The sequence below is a fragment of the Podarcis pityusensis genome (genome assembly GCF_964106645.2).
Source record: "Podarcis pityusensis genome assembly, chromosome: 11".
NCBI classification, from domain to species: domain Eukaryota; kingdom Metazoa; phylum Chordata; class Lepidosauria; order Squamata; family Lacertidae; genus Podarcis; species Podarcis pityusensis.
Window position 1 is genome coordinate 12332352 of NC_138036.1, and position 21518 is coordinate 12353869.

Below are 21518 nucleotides of genomic sequence, written 5' to 3' on the forward strand. Positions count from 1 at the left end.
TGTGTTCTTGCAACCTCATTCTCCTTAGTCTCAGCATTGATCTTGCAGAACTCAGCCAGGAGGAGGGCAGGGACAAAACAAAATGAAATTGTTCATTGGCTCTGGTTCCTCGCCAACTGCCCTACCAGCTCCAGTGGGCACCATTCATCCCTGGTTGCTGTTGACGTTGCAGGTCTGCTTTGACACATTTCTTCCTGCAATTCAGGCAGGAATGGATCGTATAATCGTAGAGTTGGAAAGGGACCCAATGGTCATCTAATCCAACCCTCTGCAATGCAGGAACCTCAGCTAGATCATGCACGACAGTTGGCCATCCAGCCTCTGCCTAACAACCTCCAATGAAGGAAAGTCCACAATCTCTTGAGGGAGACTGTTCCATGGGAACACTTTCAGCTCAGCACTAGCAAAGGCCAAAGGTATAGAAACGTACCTGGCGATAAGCAGACTATTTCTTCAATACTTGCTCTAAATTTGCCAGGAAGCTATTTCTGTTGATTACCTATTTATCCTTCCTCATTAGTTCCATTGGCCATCCCAGCTGCCAATGGTTGTTTGTGATAGAAAGAAGCAGGGGAGTCATTATGTATTTCCAGTGTGCATGCACACACACACACACACACACACACACACACACACTGCATGAGGTGAGATGTCGCAGGTACCAGAGCGACAGTTTAATTAATAAAACCACCCTGTTTTGCTAGAACTTGGGCAGATGTGGGTAGTTATTAATTGCTGGAAACAACAAGACTTTGCAAGGCAGTTGCTGACACTAAAAGACAGACAAGAGAATGGCTTCTTCTGATACTTTTAATGAGGCATCACTCATGTGGCACACTTGATGTTGCAATCTGGAATTTATAAGGGAATACTAGCTTTCGAGCGTAGACATTAAAGCATTCCTTGCCACCCATAAAGCCGCTCATTTGTGTGCTGGAAGCCATGAAAAGATGTCCTCCTGGAAGAAAAGAAAAAACGTGAAGAAGTTGTTTTTTCTCAAACCAAATAATGAAACTCATTAATTGCCTTCTGTACTTTCTGGCTCTTAAGAGATGCCTCCGCCCAACGGCGGCTTAATTATTCAAGTCCACATTTCACTGATGAATCAGCGGGGACCAGCAATGTCCCTAATTATGCATAAAGTCTATAGAGTGAAATGAAGGTTGGCCTTAGATGCTGGCGAGGCAGGGCAGGCTGTGGTTTTGCACAAACCACAACATCATGTTGTGCAACTGAAAGAATTAAGGTGTACCTTTTAAAAAACAAACCAAGAAACCACCAACTTCTACACTCATTCTAACTAATCTAGCTGGAGGTCCCTTTATTTCTAGAGGCCCTCATATCTTCTTGCAACTTATCTTTGGTATGCTTGAACAGATGAAGCTACCTTAAGTCAGGCATTGGTCACCTTAACATTTTCTGTGCTGACTGAGAGCAACTCTCCAAGGTTTTTTCCCAGATAACTGGAGAAACCAGCTCCAGCTCCTGGTCCACTTTGCATGCAACACATGTGCTCTACCACATTGACTTTAGGTATGCAATCCTGCAATCTACAGCTGTGTGAAACCAGAGTGATGTCAGGGGCCTCATATGGGGAATCTGCAAGATTCGCCACTGCCTCCCTGTGCTCCTGGGGCTACTTTCTCTTCCCATAAATTCCTAAAAATAGCAGAATATGCAGTCACTTTGCTGCCTGCTCTATTCATCCTACACAGCCTACCTCTGTCTACACACTGTAATATACTTGCAGGATTCTCATTTGCTCCCACAGCAGGCAGAGACAGGCATCATCCTATCCTGGATCTGTGAAATCAACAGGCAGGATCTCCAAGCAAGATTTGGTTTCAGTGATGCTTTAGGAGGCGATGCATTCCTCCAAGTATTATGGAGCCATTAGTTGTCTGTGGCTCCAGAAAGACCATCCATTTAAAGCAGACGACTCCACCCAGTGGAACCTTGGAACTGTAGTTTGCCTCTCTGAGCTGCCATTCCCAATACTGTTAACAAACTACAGTTTCTGGGATTCTTTGGGGGCGTCATGTGCTTTAAATGGATGGTATGTATGCAACCAATAGGTAAAGGTAAAGGGACCCCTGACCATTAGGTCCAGTCATGGCCGACTCTGGGGTTGCAGCACTCATCTCGTTTTATTGGTTGAGGGAGCCGGCATACAGCTTCCAGGTCATGTGGCCAGCATGACTAAGCCACTTCTGGCGAACCAAAGCAGCGCACGGAAATGCCATTTACCTTCCTCTATTTATCTGCTTGCACTTTGAGGTGCTTTCGAACTGCTAGGTTGGCAGGAGCAGGGACTGAGCAACGGGAGCTCACCCGGTCGCAGGGATTCGAACCGCTGACCTTCTGATCGGCAAGCCCTAGGCTCTGTGGTTTAGACCACAGCGCCACCCGCGTCCAGCTAATATCAGTGGGGAATTCTGTTCAGCCTGAGGGCTGTGTTTTCTTCTGAGCAACTTCCTGAGGGGCGCTTGCCAGTCGTGGGTGAGACCAGAGGCATATGTGGATGTGGCACTGAATGCAAATTTTGCCATTTTACAGTTGCTTAGTTTCTATGCATACTTCAACAGCACGCTTTGTCCTCCCGCATTCGAGCTCAAGGACACGTTCAAGCCAGGTAAAAACCCTCAAGGAGGCCATTGCAGTTTGGCTGGGAAGGGGGTGTGGCCCGAGAAGAGTCCTGAAGGCCAAATGGAGAGGCCTAGGGTGCTGTGTTTGGCTCCTAGGCCTGAGGTCTGCCCCTTCCATCTATATAGCTTTCACCAGTGCAGATGATAATGTCCAGGACACAATAGCTTTATGACCTAGAAGGTCAGGGACTAGTTGAATGCAGAGGGATGGAGGGAGGAAGCCGCTGGGCAGAAGGGCAGAAGACTCAGAGCCCAGAGAATGGTGGGATGACGATGAACGGTCAGAGGGAGAAGATGGAGAAGCCCAGGAAAAGGAGGTGTCAGAAGCTGAAGGAGTAACAGGGCTTAGTGAGCTGGGAGAGTTTGTGGAGACTTCAACATGTGTCCCTGCACTCTTCGCAGTAACTTGAATAGAATGCATTTAGAATTCTACACCAGTTTGTGGAACATGGCATTCCTCAATTGATCATAGTGCCTTTGCTCTCTCTGCAAGCAAACAATGTCTGTTTCACAGCAGTAGTGCCAATGGAATACGGAGTTGGCTGGACTTGGCATAGTGTTACATGCAAAGTAGGTATTCTAAATATACCAATGAATGCTTCTGGGCTGCCATGTTGGTTGGCTGAGTCTCTGCATCAAAGCGCTCTTGCCCATGGGATGGAACTGGGCAACCTGCCACTGCTTTGTAATTAAGAGCTATAGGATATTACATGTCAAACTTGGCTGCTGCACAGCTGAAGATGGAGATCAGGCAAAGCAAGGATAAAGGAAGCTTGTATCCTGGATCCATAGTGGTCAGGGAGCATCACCTCATCAGGTGTCAGTTTTGTCTGATCTACCTGGAGTTTTCTCTTACTTAAGGCTGGGTGTTGGTGCACAATTTTCTCCTGACATCCCTGAATACTCTGGTTCAAGGTTCTTTCTGTGTCCTTGACTATTTTCCCCAGACTATGCAAAATGACCACCTGCCTCTTTCTTGGGTATACAGCTAAAATCTTTCCATTGTGTTTTCAGACACCTTGGTGCAAAGAGATTAGAGCTTTTCTCTTGAGGGGATGATGATGATTTTTATTTTTTTTAAGAATTATGTGGGCAAAACTACGCTCCACTTGCAAATATAAGAACACCTTGTTTGAACTCCTCTTCTTCATCTGGAAATTATGAGGGATGTACACATCTTACAACTGATTTATTTATGAGTGGCAAAGACAATCAATCAAAAAGCCTCTTACATAATTCTTCTTCCACTGCATTGCAACACATTTTGGCTTCCCGAGCGTGTATCTGGAGATGCGCCAATGAGGCTGCACGGCACTTATCTTTAAAACTGGAATAAAAATATATAAAAAAAACAAGCGAGAAAAGAAATATTCATAAATTGAAATGCTGCAAAATAATTCATGATGCATAGTCTCAGAAGATATGGATTTTTCCTCCCCCTCTCTCATGGTAATAAAGAAATATTCTCAATTTAAGTTCTAAATGTTGACAAGACTTCCTGCTGGGTGCGAGGAATGTTTTCCCCAGACCTTTACTAAAGTTATTTTACTTGATTTTAGATTTATTGATCTCTGATCCCTAGAGTTCAGAGGAGATTGTATTTTCTTTGACTGTGTGGTTATGGAGTTGTGCTACTAATAACAGCAATGGGAATCTGTAAAGTCATTTATCATCTATGGCAGGGTTTCTCAAACTTCACTGACCCCTTGGTGAGCTTATAAAGTTGTCATGGACCCCAGCTCATATTCTTAGGAATGTAAATGAAATAAAGCCAGGAGATATCAACATTTATTAATTATCCATCTCTATTACTAAGAGTTATAAAATGTGAAAAAAGGAAAACTGTTGTATTGTGATCTTACTAAACACAGATGTTTGTCACTGGCAAAGGAAGTGCACACTCTACCTGCCCGTGTCCCTTATTTCTGAGGCTCATAGTTCCTTTTTTCTTTTTGGCATTATACTACTTAAACTTCTTTTCCATCCCTAGGCCCCTTTTGACTCCCTTTCAACCCCTAGGTCTTTATTCATCCCCTAGCACAGTCCAATTGAGCCTTGAGGATCAATATCAACCACTTTAGAAAAACCCTGATTTATTGTCTAGGACAAGAAGTACACTCAAACTTGTCAGGTGTTGAGATCCAAAATCTAATCTTTGCTTCCTAGACTCTTAGGGAAGGAACAGGGCTGCCATAGGATGCTTTGCTGCTAAGGCAAAGGACGACACCCCCTCCAGCTGGCTGGACCGAAAGCTGAATCTTACTTTGATATCAGTGACAGGATAGCATCTTCTACCATATGAGGTCAGATTAGGGGTCCCAGAAGAAACTGCGAGGCAAATGGAACAGCCTGGTGCTGCTGAGCCTTCTCTTTCTCAGCATCTGATGCCTGAGGCCCTTGCTTTACTCTGCCTCATGACAGGGCCGGCGCTGGATAGGAAAACAACCAAACACCAATTATTGAGATTGGGGTAAGCAATACTGCAACCTTCAAATGCTGTGGAATTACAATTCCCATTAGTCCCAGCCGGCAAGAATGATGGGAGTTGTAGCCCCATAGCATCAAGAGGGCATGAAACTGCTGGGAGAGATCATCAGGGGGGTTGGGCTGGGTGTCCATCAGTATGCGGATGATACCCAGCTCTACCTCTCTTTCAAATCAGAACAAGTGAAGGCGGTGAAGGTCCTGTGTGAGTGCCTGGAGGCAGGTGGAGGATGGATGGCAGCTAACAGATTGAGGTTGAATCCTGACAAGACAGAAGTACTGTTTTTTGGGGGGACAGGAGTGGGTGTGTGGGACTCCCTGGTCCTGAATGGGGCAACTGTGCCCCTGAAGGAGCAGGTGCACAGCCTGGGAGTCATTTTGGACTCACAGCTGTCCATGGAGGCGCAGGTCAATTCTGTATCCAGGGCAGCTGTCTACCAGCTCCATCTGGTACGTAGGCTGAGACCCTCCCTGCCTGCCGGCTGTCTTGTCAGAGTGGTGCATGCTCTGGCTATCTGATTACTGCAATGTGCTCTATGTGGGGCTACCTTTGAAGGTGACCCAGAAACTACAATTAATCCAGAGTGCGGCAGCTAGACTGGTAACTGGGAGTGGCCACCGAGACCATATAACACCGGTCCTGGAAGACCTACATTGGCTCCCAGTATGTTTCCAAGCACAATTCAAAGTGTTGGAGCTGACCTTTAAAGCCCTAAATGGCTTTGGCCCAGTATTCCTGAAGGAGCATCTCTACCCTCGTCGTCCAGCCCAGACATTGAGGTCCAGCTCCGAGGGCTTTCTGGTGGTTCCCTCCCTGTGAGAAGTGAGGTTACAGGGAACCAGGCAGAGGGCCTTATCAGTAGTGGCACCTGTCCTGTGGAACGCCCTCCACCCAGATGTTAAGGAAATAAACAACTATCTGAATTTTAGTAGACATCTGAAGGCCAGATGGCCAGGATATAAGTAATAAATTAATTCTTCTTCTTCTTCTATTATTTTATAAATGGCCTTTTGTATTAGGCATGTATTCCTAAGGTAAACATCCCTTCCCTTAATGAAAATTAGTGGCGGACTAAACCTTTCCCCAGCCTTCATTTAGGCTTGGCTTTCAGAAAAGCAAGTTGTTTTCCTGAAAGGCTAGAAACTCACTCAGGCTGACATCATCAGGAATCCCACAGGGTTTTTGAATCCATTCCCTCTGCCTTTATTTTTTAACAAGACATGGAAGCGGCCAGGCACACCTTCACCCTCAGACTTGCTGAAACATTTGGTTATCACTGTGGACAAGCAGAACCAAATGAAGGTAGAGACACGGAAGCCTCTTTATAATGAGTCAAACAATTGCCAGGTGGAGGCACCTAACTCAATATTGTCTACAAATAGGGTGGCTAAAACTTTTTTAACCAGAAGGCTATGTTCACCCCTAGCCAGTTCTCTGAGGGCTGCATGCCAGCAATGGGCAGATTATAGTGCTGGGCTGATCCCTCTCAAAATTAATTGACTGATGTTCAGCAGTGCCAACCAGTGGCGAAGGAAAGCTCACCAGCACCCAGTGCGAGGTGTTGAGGGGCGGGGTGAACTGTCGGAACTTGCGTTTGACCGAGCTACTCCTCCGGTCGAGTCCTCCGACGGTGATTAACGACCAGAGCCTTTGATGAGGATCCAGGCACGTTCCCTCATTATGCAGACTATCCAAGCAGCAGGAAGATGAGAAATATGAGCTACATTGCTAAGAGTTTTATTTCTAACTACACAGACAGAAAAGAAATATAGATCCTCTCTCTGTGAAAGCAGAGAGGCAACTGGTACAAAGAAACAGGAAACCAGTAATATCAACATCCATCTCTCGTCTCCCATGAGACTTCCAACAGTCTGGAACCACTGGAATGTAAACAGAGTCTTGTGATTCCATGCACTGCACAGTGGCACAAACAGAAACCTAACCGCCCTGCGGTGCATGCGTGACACCGATATGAACAGTGCATGTGCAGCGCTGATATGGACAGCACCGCTTGAGCACTGCTGATATGGACAGTGCTTGAGCGCTTCCCATAACAAAAGTGTGCACGTGCCTTCGGCCACCCTACAGTGAGTGTAGCCCTCGGCTGCCCACCATTTTGTTACCCCCCTTCAGGGTGACAGGGGCAGACCACCACCCCCGTCCCCCTTCCTATGCCCCTGGTGCCAACTTGAATAAAATATTTGGCATAATCGATCACCATACATGATGCACACACACTGTTTGAATGACAACGCCCATCAACTTTGGGGGGGTAGTCCTCTCAAATATTTTATTGGGGTGTGTGCAAAAGGACCTCAGCTCCTAGGAATTGTCTCCTATGCCAATGTTGTCCTAACAATTCTTTCAGAAAGCCAGCATTAGCATAGACTGTTTCTATTCAATTCAGCTGATACAGAGGCTCCCAGAAATAGTGTGAAATGTTTTTGGGTGTGTGTTGTTGTTGTTGTTTTGAAATTAGTAGAAGCTAGTGTTTTATTGCATTTTTCTGACAGTATGGGAAATGTTTTATATGAGGAAGGGGGTGGGCAGCTGCGGAGGTAGGGCTTTTCAGACTGCAACTTGACAGAATGATTTGCCTGTGCAAAGGCATAAAGTTTTGGGGAAACTACCATAAAACTCATTATGTACCAGATTGGGTATGTTACCCTCAAGTGAGAGCTTTTGTGTGAAATCCTTCAATTCTTTATTCCTCTGATCAAAAACAATGAGGTTTTTCTGCTTCCCTCTCCCCGCCCTAGTTTCAGATAGAGCAGAGAGGGAGCAAAAATAAGGTTGTCAGAGATCAAAACCCTTCCAAACATGACTTTTATTCCTTTGACAGAGCAGCTGAAATTTTCACTTGGGGCACTTTGCGTTTAAGTGGATGATTTTCCTATTCTGTTTTTAAACAGATTGGCTATTTCTTACAAAAAGGGTCCTGTTGGAGTGCAGAAATTATTCAGAACTGTTTTCAGTCTAATGAGAGGAACTGAATATTTTTTTTCAGAACCAAGCTAACCAAAGTTCTCATAAATTGATCCACCAATTAAAATTACCCATAACTTCATTCTGGGAAGACCTTTTGTTGATTAACTGAGACATTCATTACTGTTTTCGCTGCTGGCAAGGAATCCAAACTCCTGGCAGTCGATACGGAAATAAATAGTGGAAATACGCAAAGGGCTAACTTTGCGGAATTTCATGCACCTGAGAGAGTTTGGAGTTCAGTTATCCTAACAAATGATGTCAGGGTTTTTTTAATCAATTATTATTATTTTTTACAGGATTTTCAAGGTCTTTTACTATGGGCATTACATCCCCAGTAGTCTTGCGGAAAGCGCTGCCAAATTAAACATTTTGCATTTGCCACACTTGCAGTGCAATCTTGATTGATAAGTAGAATGTTGCGTTGGTTTTGCAGAAGTATTAACAAAAAATAGAAAAATAAAATAAATCCCCACTTAATGAAGACTCTGTGGCTCTTTTCTGTGTGGAAGCACGAGTGGGTTCGATGATAGTGAGGAGCTTTGCAGTGGCTGTGCTTGTTCTGTGAGGTGTTTTTATTTCCTTTATTTATTAAATTTCTATCCTGCTCTTCCTCCCAAGCTATCTGCATTGACAAGATAGCTGCCTGCTTACTTGACCCCAGCCATCAAATGCTGTGGAAACTAATTGTGTAGGATAAGATTGCAAAGTATTTTCTGCCTTGAGTGATGCAGAGTGCACACTTAGGACCTAGTTAATATTTAACAATAACAGAAGTACTCATGAAAAATTACTTCTGCCCTTGAAAAAAATGAAGAAAAACCATCAGTCTGGTTTTTGCTAATCTTATTATGCGATTTACTCCTGGATTGCTTCCTGTTCTTCCAGGATGCCCATCAGGAGAACGGACAGTCAGACCATACCTAGAGTAATGTGTTGAGTTCTGGGCATCACAATTTAAGAAAGGTATTGACAAGCTGAAATATATGCAGAGGCTGGCAACCAAGATGATCAAGGGTCTATGTCAGGAGTGTGTGCAGTTGTCAGGTCCTGTGACCAGTAGGACTTTGCAGGCCTGGGGCCTTCCTAAGTTTGTTCTGAAGAGGCAAGGTGCGGCTGCACAGGTGAGGCCGATTGGTAACTTACAGCACTTGGTGGCAAGAGCCAGGAAGGGATATAAGGTCAGCATTTTCCCTTCGGCTTTTTGCCACAGCAACACGTTACCTGCCTTGCTGAGTTTGGTTCCTTGACTCCTTGCTTCTTGATCCTTGGACCCTTGACTTCTTGACTCCCGGCTCTCTGACCCTTGGACTCTTGACTTCCTGACTCCTGGCTTCTGGACTCCCATTCCTGCTCCTACCCCGCCATCTTGCCCCCAGTCCCGACATCCCCAGCCTGTGAACCAGACCGTGACAGTCTGGAAAACAAGTCTTATGAGGCATGGTTGAGGGAGCTGGGTATGTTTAGCTTGATAAGAGAAGACTGAGAGGATATATGACAGCCAACTTCAAATATCTAAAGGGTCATCCCTTTTGATGACCCTCCATGGAAGATGGAGTAAATTGGTTTTCTCCATCTCGGGAGATTAGAACCTGAACCCATGAATTCAAGTGAAAAGAAAGGAGATTCCAACTCAACATCAGGAGAACTTTCTGACAGTAAGAGCTGTTTGACAGTGGAACAGTTTCCCTCAGAAGGTGGTGGACTCTCCTTCCTTGGAGGTTTTTAAGTAGAGGTTGGATGGCCATCTGCCATGTTTAATCTGTTAGAGATTCTTCCATTGCAAGGGGATGGACTAGATGGCATTTGGGGTCGCTTCCATCTTGATAATTCTACGCTTCTGTGACAGCCATGTGGCACAGAAATGCCAGATGTTTCCAGTGGATGAAGGTTGGGAATAACATGGCTTGACATCTGTGTTTGCTGCAGTGGCATAGCGTGGGTTGTCAGCACCCGGGGCAAGGCAAGTAATTTGCGCCCCCTAACCCGTGGATTTGCGCCCCCTAACCCGTGGATTTGCGCCCCCTAACCCTAACCCCCAGATGTTGCGCCCGGTGCGGCCGGCCCCCCCTGCACCCCCCACGCTACGCCACTGGTTTGCTGACTTCTGTCAATGGAAGGGAGGTGATATACTGTAGCATCGACCAGCTTGTCACAATGCATTTTTGCTTCTCTCTCTTAAGACTGGTCACCTATTAAATTTCTAATAAACTCTCATGTTGCAAATCCATCCAAACTGATCATACTGTATTGGCAGAGCACTGCTGGCCTAGCTCCAGTGATTAATGCCTTTTCAAGCAGGATGAATACTGAGGATCATCAAGCTACTTATCCAGAGCTCTTTGCAGCATGGATCACCCGACCAATTTGTGGTCCATTACACTTTCTCTGGCACTTATGCATAATTCTTCTCCCTCTTGAATCCACATTAATCTCTGTATATTATTAAACCCGCCCCCTCAATACATGTATTTAAATGTGCACTTTATTATGAAAATGCATACAGGCAATGAGCAATTGATGCATGTGCGATTGACGTGCTATTGCAAATGCGCACATAGCATTGAACCAGGAAGTGACCTGAAAATGTCACTAAATGTGAGGAATGAGGCTGGGGTGGGACAGAACTTGAAGGCGTTACGTGGGCCCTGCCAACACACACATGGGTCTGGAATGTAACCTCTGCACAAAACAAGGATTGCCTGTATTTCAATGCATACATTTGAACAGTGTCACAGCACTAAACTATGTCACAACACTGAGATAAGGGCAACAGCCAGTGGATTGCCAAGTGTGCTTGAAGGAAACAGGGAGTTTCCTGCATTGCAGGGGGTTGGACGCTAGATGACCCTTAGGATCCTTCCAGCTCTACAATTCTGTGATTCTAGATTAAGGAAAGTAACATGAAGATTGGATTAGTGCAATATAGCACCTTCCAAGGTCGTGCGTTCCACTGTTGAACATCTCTTTCCATCAGAAACTGATTCATAATGTCTAGTTAGATTCTCCTTTCTTAAAATTTGAATCCATTGGTTCGGGACCTACCTGTTTCTCATTATGGTTGGTTTCCTGGTGCTTCATATAGAAAATTACACATATTGAATTCATGAAAAACCACTACCATGCACATCTAACACACACACATGGCTCCTCCATGAATGCACTCCATCATTTATTTCAACAGAGTGAGTTGCTGGGCTTGCTCATCCCATTTTTGAGAGCTGTCTCCGGACATTTCCATCAAACCACCAAATATTTACACCACCTGTCTTAAGGTTCAACTAATTCAAGACTGAATGGCTTCTCTCTTGTATTACATGCATATCTCTTGAGATGTGAGGAGAAAACCAAATATTATGATAGCCTCTCACTTGCCATGTTAAGAACTTAGTACCTCTCCATCATGAGAAAAGTTTGCACAACCTCCATTGCAGAGATTTTCCCTGCATGCATTACTGTGGCAAACAGCACGTGCAGCTGCGTTGCCACATCAGGTATGGCTGAGTACTCACCTGAGAATGGTCACGATTCACCCTAGGTGAACAAGCAAGTGGAATTTGCAAAGGTATTCTAAATGAGGCACAACATTTTGGAACTAAATCATAACGTTAAAACACGCACGTGCACACACACACACACACACACACACAAAGCATATTTTAAAGCTCAAATCTGCATTTTCTTTATATATATTTCCTCTTTTTCCTTTGCTGGATAAGCGAGGGTTAGCAATGGATTGGAGAAGTATGAGATAGCACCAGCGGAAAGGAACAGGGCAAATTGTTTCTTTTCATTGAATTCCGTGCCACCTTTAGCCTTGGAGATTAGTATCCCTGATCAAGAGTAAGTAAATTACATGGGTGGTGTAATTAACTCCTGTTGGCTCTGTGTAACTATTACTGAAGGGAATCCACTGATAATAAACCTACCTGAGTCTTTGCTTTGAACATTTAGCACAGTGGCTAAATGATCTGCATCTCCAACCATTTTTTAAAAAAAGGAGAGAGCAAGAGAGACAGGAACAGTGTCGGAGGAACCCTCTCTGGCACCCGGGGCGGGACGCTGAGGGGCAGGGCAAACCACCCGGCAGCGCACGCACAACATCCATACAGACTGTGCACGCACAGCATCCCGTACGGTCGCTGTGCAAGAGGCAGCCCGGACGCCACACAAGCAGCGCCCATACTGACTGTGTGCGCGCCCTTGGCCTCTCTACAGCTAGGGGGAGGCAACGGGCCATCTTGGCACACACACCCCGAGTGGTACCTGGGGCGGACCGACCCCTCCACCCCCCCTCTTCGTATACCCCTGGACAGGAAGACAGACTGGTGGTTTTGATGCCAAAAAAGAGGAAGCACATAGTAATTTTTTTATACCCATGAGATTCTGGGGAGAAGACTTGAGCCCCCCACTTCCTCAAATCCTTTATTTATTTATTTATTTATTTATTTATTTATTTATTTAAATGTACACAGACATGTGCATATCCAGATAGTCAACAAGTGGCCTAGTGTGATCTGTGAGCCTCAGGCAGCAAGATCCACCAGGGCAGCAAATCCCGATGTCAATATTCACACACACCCCTTGTTCCTGATGAAGATCTTCACTCACCCCTTCTTCCCTGGTGAGGTAGGCACCATTTCGGGGTTCACCTCAGGTGTCAAAATGTCATGGTATCTGCTGAGGTTTGCACAATGTCTAATGCACTTCAACGCAGGGATTAATAAACTGAGAGAGGCGCCACTTTGTCATGTGGTAAAATGGGTGGGCAGGTGGAAATATTCAAGGACATTCAGGGATATCCAGAAGCTTATACAAGCTTGTACACTTCTGGTAGAGTGGAACAAAACTGTCCTTTTCAGTTTCTCTGCATTTTTCATTTTTCCACTCTAAAGTTCAGTTCTCCACATTTCCATATCTGTTTGCAGATTTGTCCTCACAAAAATCATTAACATTTTAGTGCTCATTTCTCATAATTTCTCATGTAGATAGAAGGATGGATGGATGGATGATAGGGCTTTCATATCATCATGTGGCTCAGATATTTTAGGATTTTCTGTTCACAACTTTTTTTCTTGGGGGCATGGGATGGGGGAGCTGCCTATATAGCAAAAGGTCAAAATTAGATGGGGAGAAAAACGACAGAGTTCATTAGACATCATTACGTAAATAATTTCCTTAGCCAATCTGTTAGAGCATTAGCAAGTACAAAAAAAAATAGAAAATAAATGAGGGGGTATATAGTAGAGGAGACAAAATAAGAAGGGAAAATATTTAAAGAGCAAAAGTTTGTTGAAGCCACTTTACTGCGAATGGGTTGTAGGAAAGCATAAGCTAATACAATTAATGCATTTTTTTTAATATACACATTTTTGCAAATGAATATCCTAAATATAATGCGCCAATATAGGCATTTGGTGCACACTATGTGCGCACGTTACTTGATTGAAGAACTGCACTGTAAAATGTGAAGAAGTATGAATTTCAAAAGACTGGCGTGTTTCAGTTTGCTTATTGTTTCCAAAAGTGTGAATTAGGTAGGTTTGATTTTAAGTGCAAAGGAAATCAAATTTCCTCCTCTTCCCTAACTGCTGACTGGTCACTTGCTTTGTATGTGCCCTGCACCTTTGGCAGATAAATCATTTATTAAACTTGCAAGAGATTTGGGTTCAGTAATGAAATCTACACATATGCTGAGAGACTTTCCCAGGGTCAACTAGTGAGCTTCGTGGCTGAATGCAGATTTGAACCAGGGTCACCCCGGTTTAAATCTGGCACTCTAACCACTATGCTACACTGATTTAAAAAGGGAAAGGGACCCCTGACCATTAGGTCCAGTCGTGACCGACTCTGGAGTTGCAGCGCTCATCTTGCTTTATTGGCCGAGGGAGCTGGCATACAGCTTCCGGGTCATGTGGCCAGCATAACTAAGCCGCTTCTGGCGAACCAGAGCAGTGCACGGAAATGCCGTTTACCTTCCTGCCAGAGAGGTACCTATTTATCTACTTGCACTTTGATGTGCTTTTGAACTGCTAGGTTGGCAGGAGCAGGGACCAAGCAACGGGAGCTCACCCCGCTGCAGGGATTCGAACCGCCGACCTTCTGATCGGCAAGTCCTAGGCTCTGTGGTTTAACCCACAGCGCCACCCGCAGCCACCCTACACTGATTTACAGTTATACAAATGTGTTTGCATGCTTAGACTTCCTAACAATGCCTCAAATGGTTTAGAGCATGTTTTGAATGCCCAAAGTAAGAGACTCTTACTGCTTTTTGTTGTTGTTCTGCTTGTCCCAGCTTCAGCAGAGTTATCACTTGCAGGTCAACTCTGAAGGATAAAGGAGTGATATTTCATTTAGATAATAAAGTTGTACTCAAGGCAGAGAGTAAACAACCCCCTTAATCATAGTCATTCAGGCAGCAAGTTGGGGCTTTTATGCTACGGTGTGCAAGCCAGAGTGTACATATCTATGTCACTTAAATCTTAGTCCAAGAAGAATCATGCAGCTGGTACATTGTCTCATTTGCTGTTCCTAAAAAAAATTCCATTTCTGGACACCAGAAATGAATGTGTTTACTCAAATGCTATCATTTTGTACCCTGAAAACAGTGGTTTCCACAAGGCATAGAAATGGTTATCAAGACAGGTGGACACCTGAAGATGTTTCCAGATGAAAGGTTTTTTATTTCAGTGCTGCTTTCTTTCAGCTGTTTACTACCTTTACTATATCCTTGATGCCATAGTATATAAGCCAACATGCCCCCTGGCACACCTGGAAATAACCCTTTTTTTGTTTAATTGCAACATTGCAGATGCTGATCACACAACCTTCAAAGCATTTGCATGGGGAGGGGGAATAAGGATCAAACACAGTTAGAATAGGATGGGGATGAGACCATAAAAAGAGCTCTTCCAGATCAGGTCAAAAGGCATCTAGCCCAACATCTTGTCCTCACAATCGGCAACCCAGATGCTCAGGGGAAGACCGCAAGTAGAATCTGAGTGTGACAGCACACAGAGAGCACTTTTGATAGAAAATAGTCAAGATGGGAGGAGGGATAAAGATAGAAAATGGGAATTATTCAAAATAGCATGGGTGGGTGTGTCCCTTGATGTTTTCTGTTGACATTACAGGTACCATCAAAGCAGTGCCCATGATACTGAGAAAGTCATTTTTACCGTACTACAGGAGTCGGCAATGCTTTTGTAGCTTGGGCCAGTTCACGGTCCTGCAGACGCCACAGTGGGCCGTGGGTGCACACACACGCACGCAGGTGCAAATGCTGTTTCCGGCACTTCTTCCAGTGCAGAGGAGACATGCACAGCTTCCCATTGGCTGCAGCAGCTTCCTACAAAAGAAGCCGGCCAGCATCGCAGAAGGCGGTCCCCGCTCTGCTCTGCGCCAGTTTAGTGCGGCGCACAGGAGCCAACCGAGCAGGCGGTGGGAGTCCATGGGCCGGTTAAACAACCCCCATGGGCCGCTTGTGGCCCATGGGCCTTAGGTTGCTGACCCCTGCTGTACTACTAAGGCAACTAGACTGATAAAGGGGATGGAGCAACACCCCTATGGAGAAAAGCTACAGTGTTTGGGACTTTTTAGTTTAGAGAAAAGAGAGAGGGAAAAGTAAGGGAGGGAAATGACAGAGGCGTGTTAAATTTTTCAAGAGAAGGAAATAGAGAAAGCTTTCGTCCCATCTCTCAAAGCGCTAGAATTCAGGGACAACCAATGCAGCTGAATTCTGGAAGATTTGTGGTCGGAGGCAGTGATGCTTCTGAACACCAGTTGCTAAAAAACCCTGGCGGGGGAGAGTGCTCTTTTGCTCAGTGCTGCTTTTGGGTTTCCCACAGGCATCTGGGGGGCCACTGAGAGAATGGGATGCTGGACTGTATGGGCTACTGGCCTAATTCAGCAGACTCTTCTTATGTTCTTAAAAGGAAATGCAACAGTTTCAAATGCCGAGGGCATGACTAGCATAACATATACAGTCATACCTCGGGTTACAGACGCTTCAGGTTGCATTTTTTCAAGTTAAGGACCACTGGGTTACTTCTGGGTTTCGGCGGTCGTGCATGTGCAGAAGTGCTAAATCACGCTTTGCACATGTGCAGAAGCGCCGAATCACAACCCGCGCATGTGCAGATGTGCCGCTGCGGGTTGTGAACACTGCGGGTTGTGAACGTGCATCTCGCACAGATCACGTTCGCAACCCGAGCTTCCACTGTATGGGGAAATTGGTTGGCAAAAGCATGGATATTAGGAGAAATATACATGCTGATTTAATTTCCAACAAATATGGAAATGTGGAGAGCTGAACTTTAGAGTTGAAAAAATGAGAAACAGAGAAAAAACCAAAATTGACAGACTGGCCCATCGCTAGTTTGGGATAACAGTGATTTTCATCACTTCAGGGTTGGAGGGAGCAACGCACAAATAACTTCTGAACTATGATATGCATATTTTGCCCATCAAGTCTACTTCTAATTCTCAGATATTTTAGAATAAGCTTTTTGTCTCTGCGTGAAGAAATGCCCATTCTGTACCCATTTTATCTATTTTGTCTCATTGCTCCTGTTGTTTGGGTAACCTAATAGGATGTATTTTTCTCTCAGTACCTCTTTTTGAACCTGAGTATATTATGAGAGCAATTTTGTATTTCTAGCGGCTACAAAACAGCTCTTCAGACCCCAGCCTGAATTATGGTCATTATACAAAAAAAGACCCATCATTCCCAAGTATTACTGTTAGCTGGATGCCTCATTGCAGGGGTAGAGAGAGTGGTCTTCCCTTCTGAAAAACCTGCAAAGTTCAGAACAGGGGTCTTCCGGGTCGGTGCCATCGATAATGGCGGATTCCCTCTGAGTCTCTGAGGGACTAGCTCCGCGGGATCGGGTCCTACCGCTGCGGCGAAGCGGGGGCCCTTTAAAAATCACAGGCGGGTGAAGCCTGTGAACGTGGGGACTCGGCGGGCACCTTTTGCGCCCCCCCCCAAGTCGTGAAAGGACCCTTTTTAAGGGTTCGGGAGCGAGACGGGGTGAGCGGCGCGGTGCTGAGAGTCGACTGCTTCTTCCGCGGAGTGAAGCCGCATAGCCGTTATCGGAGAGCGCTGACTTTTTCCTGGGACAATTCGACGTTGAAAGCAACTACCCGTGAGTAGGATTAAATTGGATTTAAAGGAAAAAATAAGCTAATTCGGCACCGAAGCGGGAAGGTACAAACAGGAAGTCTGCCTTCCTTTCTTGTAGATAGATCAAAGCAAAGAGACTGTAAGCGGAAACTGGGAAAGACGTTTGAAAAAGACTGAAATCACAACATCAGGAAAACGATCTCCCCTCCGGATTGCAGGAGAGGAGGGGGGAAATGTTTGAGCTGTACTAATCTGCAAAAAAATAAGGGAAAAGGAAGTTAAAATCCACCGTCTAAAACCTGGGAATGGACTGCCCTGAGATGAATGCCGCTCTGTGAAAAGCCTATCTGCAAGCAGAGGACTTTTGACAGCTAACTCTGCTAAAGAGATACAGTGTTTCTGGACTTCTCCTGGTTCTAAAGTAACTGTTTAAGTGCAACTGAAACTGTTGTTTTTAGGTGAATTGGGGGACTTATAAGGACCATTTTTTCCCCTAAAAGTTGCAAGCTTTGGCTGTTACTGTGTCCCCCTAGAGGAGGTTTGACATTGCTACAATAACAACTGGGTTAGAGGAAAATTCCATTCCAAAATAAACTTTCAACCGGGGGATCGACCTTGAATTCTCATGAGAGTGTTATGGCAGATGGGAGAGGAAAGTTAGAGCTGGCGCAGGAAAAAACTACTAGGTCTGGCAGACCCTATCGGACAGACACTGCGCAGCAGCGAAGGGCTTCAACATCTGGAGCATCTGGAACATCAGGGGCTGCTCCTCCACAGGTTAAACCAAAAGTTATGTCGTCCGAAGACATTTTGGCACATGCACTTGGAAAAATTAATGAATCTTTGGAAAATTTAGCTAAGCAGGTAGCTGAGACAAATAAACAAGTAGCTGAAGCATCAGTTAAAATTGACCTGAATACAACAAGCATTAATAATTTGGAACAGAAGGTGAATACCAATACAGAGTCTATTGAAAAATTATTACAGGAATCTGCTTCGACCCGAAAGATAGCTGAAGAAGCAAAAGATATAGCAACTGCTACTCAAGAGAAGATACCACCGGTATACAAGCAATTGGAGGACCACGGTTTGACACTGTCTATGATTGAATTGAAAGAGAAACAAAGGAATCTAATAATCAGGGCTGTACCAGAACGTGAGAAAGATAATTTGGCTGAATTTCTTACACAGGAATTTACAGATTTTTGGCAACAGGATTTGGGGAAGGAAGAATTTAAGATAGTGAATGCATTTAGACTTGGAAGAGGACAAAGGAGGAACAAGGTGAGGGACTGCTTGATTACTCTTCGAACAAAAGAGGAGAGAGACAAAATTTTGAATCTGCACTATCAAAAGACTTTGGAAATTTACGACTCAAGTGTGGAGATATTTAAGGACATTCCAAAACATCTTTTGGACTTAAGGCTTAACTACGGAGACCTAGTTGCCCCGTTGAGAAGAAATAGAATTATCTTTAGGTGGGAATTTCCTCAAGGCCTATCCTTTAAATACAAAGGAAGAAAGATAAAAATAAGATCAGTCAACGATAAAGATAGGTTTTTGAAAGATTACGAAGAAGATCGACAGAAAGAAGCGGAATCCGGAGAAGAGCCAAAAGCACTGGAAAAAGGAATACTAGACATAGCAAATTTATCTTTTGGATTGCACGGTCCAGAGAAAGAGACACCATCGACAGAACAAGAACAGACACTTGGCGCAGTTGGAGGCAAAGTGAAGTAACCCCATCATGGCTCTGCAACTGTTAAGTTGGAATTGTAATGGTTTGAACTCTCCTCGAAAGAGAAAAAGTGTTTTTCATTTACTAAAAAAGGAACAATTGGACTTGATTTGTTTACAAGAAACACATGTAACAAGGCTACACAGGAAACTACTGATTAATAAAAGATTGGGACAGGAGTTTATCTCATCTGACAAAGTTAAAAAAAGAGGAGTTGTGATATATGCAAAGGAGAGATTATTACCAAAATTAATTTTTAAAGATGAACAAGGTAGATTTTTGGCAATCGAAATTCAAGTTCAAGGAGAGAAATTTTTGATCGTAGGAATTTATGCACCGAATGAGGGGAAATCTGAATTCTTTAAAAAGTTGCATGAGATCTTATTGGACTATTTGGATTACAATCTGATTTTGATGGGGGACATGAATGGAGTAGTATCTACAAACATGGACAAGGCACAAAGACAGGTAGTTACCAAGGATGGTAGACTACCGAAAACATTTTTTGAGATGACAGACAATATGGATTTAGTGGACATTTGGAGAGTAAAGAACCCTTTGGGAAGAGAGGGAACCTTCTTCTCTGAAGCCAAGATGACAGGGACTAGAATTGACCAAATATGGGTAACTAGAGGAATGGCACCAAAGATAAAGAAAGTGGAAATCTGCCCAAAACCTTGCTCCGACCATAACGCTGTAAGGATGGAGATGAAACAAATATCAACTGGCTCCTTCAGATGGAGGATGAATGACACCTTATTTAGAGATGAAGAAGTGTATAAAAAGGCCCAAAAAACTTTGAGAGACTATTTTGAAATAAATATGAACACCAATGTAGAAAAAAGAGTAATCTGGGATGCAAGCAAAGCTGTCATGAGAGGGTTTCTGATACAATAGAATGCAATAAAGAAGAGAAGTCAAAATGAGAAGAAAGATAAAATTTTGGAGAAAATAAAAGAAAGTGAGAAGAAACTGAGAGCAAAACCAAAGTCGCAGGAGATTTTGAGAGAAATAAAATTATACCAAGTACAATATATGGAAATGATGAATCAGGAAATAGAATGGAAAATTAAACAAATGAGACAAAAAACATTTGAATCAGCTAACAAATGTGGGAAATTGTTGGCCTGGCAAATGAAAAAAAGGCAAAAATTAAATACTATTACAAACTTAGAAGTGGAAGGAAAGAATATACATAACCCAATCGAGATTAGAAACTGTTTCCAGAGGTATTTTAAACAATTATACACACAAGGGCCACAGAAAGAAATGGACATAGACCGATTCTTGAAGACAAATGGATTACAAAAAATCTCCCAAGAAAGCAAATTAATGTTGAACTATAAAATATCTGAACAGGAAGTAGAAGGTGCCATTCAAAATATGCAATTGGGCAAATCTCCAGGACCGGATGGGCTTACCTCTAGATATTATAGATCTTTGAAAGAGTGGCTATTACAACCTTTGAAGGAAGTCTGCAATGAAATATAGGAAGGGAAAAGGGCACCAGAGTTGTGGAAAGAGGCGTACATTACACTTATACCGAAAACAGAGACTGAAAAGACTCAGCTTAAGAACTACCGCCCTATATCGTTACTTAATGTGGATTACAAAATTTTTGCAGACATTTTGGCCAAGAGATTGAAAAAAGTATTGATGGAAGAGATTCATAAAGACCAAGCGGGCTTTCTCCCGGGAAGACACTTGTCTGATAATTTGAGGAATATAATTGATATTTTGGAAAAATTAGAAGTGAACATAAATACTAAAGCAGTTCTGATATTTGTGGACGCGGAGAAAGCCTTTGACAACATCTCTTGGAGTTTTATGAAGAAGAACCTACAGGGGATGGGGGTAGGCCAAGGTTTTGAAAATGGTATAGGTGCAATATACTCTGAACAAAAGGCTAAATTAATTGTAAATAATGTGGTGACGGAAGAATTTAAGATAGAAAAAGGGACACGACAGGGGTGCCCAATCTCCCCACTGCTTTTTATATCGGTCCTGGAGGTTCTGCTGAATATGATTAGAAGGGACCGGTTGGTTAAAGGCATACAGGTTGGAGCCAAACAGTACAAACTGAGAGCATTTGCAGATGACTTAGTATTGACATTACAGGAGCCAGAATCTAGTACTAAAAGGATTTTAGAACTAATTCAAGAATTTGGTCAAGTGGCAGGATTTAAACTGAACAAGTTAAAAACTAAGGTTTTAGAGAAAAATTTAACACCGATTGAAAGAGAGAGGTTTCAGAATGAGACAGGTTTGACTGTGGTTAAGAAAGTGAAATACCTGGGGATTAATATGACAGCCAAAAATGGGAACTTATTTAAAGATAATTATGAAAAATGTTGGACGGAAGTGAAAAAAGATTTAGAAATTTGGTCAAATTTGAAGCTTTCACTGTTGGGTCGTATTGCTGTGATAAAAATGAATGTATTGCCTAGAATGCTGTTTTTGTTTCAAACATTGCAAATTGTGGACAAGATGGATTGTTTCAAGAAGTGGCAGAGAGATATTTCTAGATTTGTCAGGCAGGGC

The 21518-nt window shown here is 43.8% G+C and overlaps 1 protein-coding gene and 1 long non-coding RNA gene across 5 annotated transcripts in view; one reads left to right on the top strand and one right to left on the bottom strand.

The window, feature by feature from the left end:
- Nucleotides 1-21518, top strand: part of DCC (DCC netrin 1 receptor) — a 964956-nt gene that overhangs the window by 743342 nt on the left and 200096 nt on the right. The gene's annotated exons all lie outside the window — the stretch shown is intronic.
- LOC308458790 lies at nt 800-6977 on the bottom strand. Its single transcript, XR_013977665.1, has 3 exons — nt 6673-6977; nt 3878-3972; nt 800-958 (listed from the first exon to the last, which is right to left on the bottom strand). It is a non-coding gene; the product is annotated as an uncharacterized lncRNA (long non-coding RNA).